The sequence below is a fragment of the Grampus griseus genome (assembly GCF_964374135.1).
Source record: "Grampus griseus genome assembly, chromosome: 2".
NCBI classification, from domain to species: domain Eukaryota; kingdom Metazoa; phylum Chordata; class Mammalia; order Artiodactyla; family Delphinidae; genus Grampus; species Grampus griseus.
Window position 1 is genome coordinate 146,127,313 of NC_139018.1, and position 4,405 is coordinate 146,131,717.

General features: G+C 40.2%; 1 pseudogene across 1 annotated transcript; it reads left to right on the forward strand.

Moving 5' to 3' along the window:
• The first annotated feature begins 666 nt into the window (after positions 1-666).
• On the forward strand, positions 667-2,643 carry LOC309819138 (heat shock cognate 71 kDa protein-like; annotated as a pseudogene). Its single transcript has one exon. The product of its transcript is annotated as a heat shock cognate 71 kDa protein-like (transcript).
• The last annotated feature ends 1,762 nt before the right edge of the window (positions 2,644-4,405 follow it).

A 4,405-nucleotide genomic window follows, 5' to 3' on the forward strand; every position in this document is an offset into this window, starting at 1 on the left:
TCTAAATCTACATTTTATTTCCTCACTGATCTTTATTATCTCCTTCCTTCTGCTGACTTTAGGTTTTATTTGTTCTTCTTTCTAATTCTTTTAGGTGATGGATTAGGTTGTTTGAGATTTTTCTTGTTTCTTAAAGAAGACATGTGTTGCTATGAACTTTCGTCTAAGAACGGCTTTTGTTACATCCCACAGATTTTGTATAGTTGTGTTTTCATTGTCATTTGTCTCAAGGTATTTTTAAATTTCTTCTTTTATTTCATTGTTGACCCATTGGTTTTTTAGTAGCATGTTGTTTAGTTTCCATGTAATTTTTTTTCTCGTTTCTTCTTCTGTGGTTGATCTCTCATTTCATACTGTTGTGATCAGAAAAGATGCTTGAGATAACTTCTATAGTCTTAAATTTCTTGAGGCTTGTTTTGTGCCCTAGTATGTGGTCAATCCTTGAGCAAGTTCCATGTACACCTGAGAAGAATGCGTATTCTGCCTTTTTTGGATGTAAAGTCCTGAAAATATCAATTAAGTCTAACTGTTCTATTACATCATTTAGGATCTCTGTTGCCCTATTAATTTTCTGGCTGGAAGATCTGTCTGTTGATGAGAGTGGGGTATTTAAAGTCTCCTACTACTATCTCGTTGAACGCGGCAGCAGCTCTGTAGGTTGCTGTTTTCTCCTCCAGTGGACCTGGGCCTGCACTCCAGCAACCATGTCTAAGAGACCTGCAGTTGGCATTGATCTTGGCACCACCTATTCTTGTGTGGGTGTCTTCCAGCATGGAAAGGTGGAAATAATTGCCAATGATCAGGGGAACCAAACTACCCCAAGCTATGTCACCTTTACTGATATCAAACGATTGACTGGTGATGCTGCAAAGAACCAAGTTGCAATGAATCACACCAACACAGTTGTTGATGCCAACCGCCTCATTGGACGAAGATTTGATGATGCTGTTTTCCAGTCTGATATGAAGCATTGGCCTTTCATGATGGTGAATGATGCAGGCAGGCCTAAGGTTCAAGTAGAATACAAGGGAGAGACAAAAAGGTTTTATCCAGAGGAGGTGTCATCCATGGTTTTGACAAAGGTGAAGGAAATAGCAGAAGCTTACCTTGGGAAGACTGTTACCAATGCTGTTGTCACAGTACCCACTTACTTTAATGATTCTTAGCGTCAGGCTACCAAAGATGCTGGAACTATTGCTGGGCTCAATGTACTTCGAATCATCAACGAGCCAACTGCTGCTGCTATTGCCTATGGCTTAGACAAAAAGGTTGGAGCAGAAAGAAATGTGCTGATCTTTGATTTAGGTGGTGGCACTTTTGATGTGTCAATCCTCACTATTGAGGATGGAATCTTTGAGGTCAAATCTACAGCTGGAGATACCCACTTAGGTGGAGAAGACTTTGACAACCGGATGGTCAACCATTTTATTGCAGAATTCAAGCTCAAACACAAGAAGGACATCAGTGAGAACAAGAGGGCTGTCTGTCACCTTCGTACTGCTTGTGAGCGTGCTAAGCGCACTCTCTCTTCCAGCACCCAGGCCAGTAGTGAGATTGATTCCCTCTATGAAGGAATTGACTTCTATACCTCAATTACCCATGCCTGATTTGAAGAACTGAATGCTGACCTGTTCCGTGGCACACTGGACCCTGTGGAGAAAGCCCTTTTGGATGCCAAGCTAGACAAGTCTCAGATCCATGATATTGTCCTGGTGGGTGGTTCAACCCGCATCCCCAAGATTCAGAAACTTCTACAGGACTTCTTCAACGGGAAAGAACTGAATAAGAGCATCAACCCTGATGAGGCTGTTGCTTATGGTGCAGCTGTCCAAGCAGCCATTCTATCTGGAGACAAATCTGAAATGTTCAAGACTTCCTGCTGTTGGATGTCACTCGTCTTTCCCTTGGAAATGAAACTGCTGGTGGAGTCGTGACTGTCCTCATCAAGCACAGCACCACCATTCCCACCAAGCAGACGCAGACCTTCACAACCTACTCAGACAACCAGACCGGTGTACTCTTTCAGGTTTATGAAGGTGAGCGTGCCATGACCAAGGATAACAACCTGCTTGGCAAGTTTGAACTCACAGGATACCTCCTGCCTCCCGTGGAGTTCCTCAGATAGAAGTCACTTTTGATATTGATGCCAATGGCATCCTCAATGTCTCTGCTGTGGAAAAGAGCACAGGAAAAGAGAACAAGATTACCATCACTAATGACAAGGGCCGTTTGAGCAAGGAAGACATTGAACATATGGTTCAGGAAGCAGAGGAGTACAAAGCTGAAGATGAGAAGCAGCGGGATAAGGTGTCTTTGAAGAATTCTCTTGAATCCTGTGCTTTCAACATGAAAGCTACTGTTGAGGATGAGAAACTTCAAGGCAAGATTAATGATGAGGACAAACAGAAGACTCTTGATAAGTGTAATGAAATAATCAACTGGCTTGGTAAGAACCAGACTGCAGAGAAGGAAGAATTTGAACATCAGCAGAAGGAGCTGGAAAAAGTCTGCAGTGCCATCATTACCAAGCTATACCAGAGCGCAGGAGGCATGCCAGGAGGAATGCCTAGGGGCTTCCCTGGTGGTGGAGCCCCTCCGTTTGGTGGTGCCCCCTCTGGGCCCACCATTGAAGAGGTGGATTAAGCCAGCCTAGCATAGGTTTAGCATTGTTCCACACAACATTGAAAGATTTCTCCCTCTGTGTCTGTTAGTATTTGTTTTATATATTTGGGTGCTCCTATATTGGGTGCATATATGTTGACAAGTGTAATATTCTCTTCTTGTATTGATCCTTTTATCATTTTATAGTGTCCTTTTTTATCTCTCTTTGTAGTCTTTGTTTCAAAGTCTATTTTGTCTGATATAAATATTGTGATCCTGACTTTCTTGTCATTTCCGTCTGCATGAAATATCTTCTTCCGTGTCCTCACTTTCAATCTATGTGTGCCCTTTGCCCTAAAGTGGGCCTCTTGTAGTCGGCATGTTTTAGGCTCTTGTATTTTAATCCAATCTGCCACTCTGTGTCTTTTGATTGGAGCATTTAGTCCATTGACACATAAGGTAATTATTGACAGACATGTATTTATTGCCATTTTAAACCCTGTTTTCCTGTTGATTTTATATTTTATTTGTCCTTTTGTTTTTCCTTTTGTGTTTTGATGGTTTTCTTTTGTATTATATTTTCTTCTTTTTGGGTTTTGTGACTCTACTGTATATTTTTGATTTCTGGTTACCCTGTTTTTCACGTGTGTTAACCCCTTCTTTTATTTACTTGCCTTAGACTGGAGTCATATAGGTTCAAACATTTTCTAGGGAAAAAAATCTACATTTCCTTCCTCTCCTTCCCCACATTTTGTGATTTAGATGTCCTCTTTTACATCTTCGTGTTTATCCTTTTACTGTTCCTTGTGGTTATCATCACTTTCATAGAAAATTTTTCTTTTGTTTTTTTAAATGTGTGTACTGGCTTATTTAAGTGATTTATTTTCCAATTGTAATTTTCTCTTTCCTATAGATTCTTACTACTTTTCTGTTTAGAGAAGGCCTTTCAATATTTCCTTTAGGATAGGTTTAGTATTGCTGTATTCTTTTAGTTTTTGCTTGTCTGAGAAGTTCTTTATCTCCTATTCGAAATGATAATCTTGCTGGGTAGAGTATCCTAGGTTGCAGATTTTTCCCTTTCAGGACTTTGATTGTGAATATATCTTGCCACTCCCTCCCTGCCTGCAGCGTTTCTGTAGAGAAATCAGGCTGATAGCCTTATGGGGGTTCCCCTGCAATTAACTCTTTGTCTTGCTGCCTCGAGAATCCTCTCTTTAATTTTGCCATTTTTATTATAATATGTCTTGGTGTAGGTCTGTTTGCGTTCATCTTGTTAGGGTGCTTCCTGTACCTAGATATCTGTTCCCTTCTTTAGGTTAGGGAAATTTTCAGCCATAATTTCTTCAAATGCATTTTCAATCCCTTTTTCTCTATCTTCTCCTTCTGGGATCCCTATTATGCATAGATTGGCACACTTTATATTATCCCATAGGTCTCTTTTATTGCTTTCAATTTTTTTCATTAGGCTTTCTGTCTGATGTCCTGATTGGGTGATTTCCATTATTCTATCTTGCAGATCACTTATTCGTTCTTCTGCATTATTCATTCTGTTATTCACTGCCTTTAGCTCAGCTTTTGTTTCAGCGAATGAATTTTCTAATTTTTCCTGGTGGCTCCTTATAGTTTCTAGTTCCTTTTGACAGTGATATGCATTTCTGTCCCTAGCCTTTCTTAATTCCGTCAGTATTTTCATCATCTCTTTTTTGAACTCAGTGTCTATTAGATTGAAGAGGTTGTTTTCATTCTGTGTTCTTTCAGGAGAATTCTCTTGATCTCTTAACTGGGAGTGGTTTCTCTGCTTCTT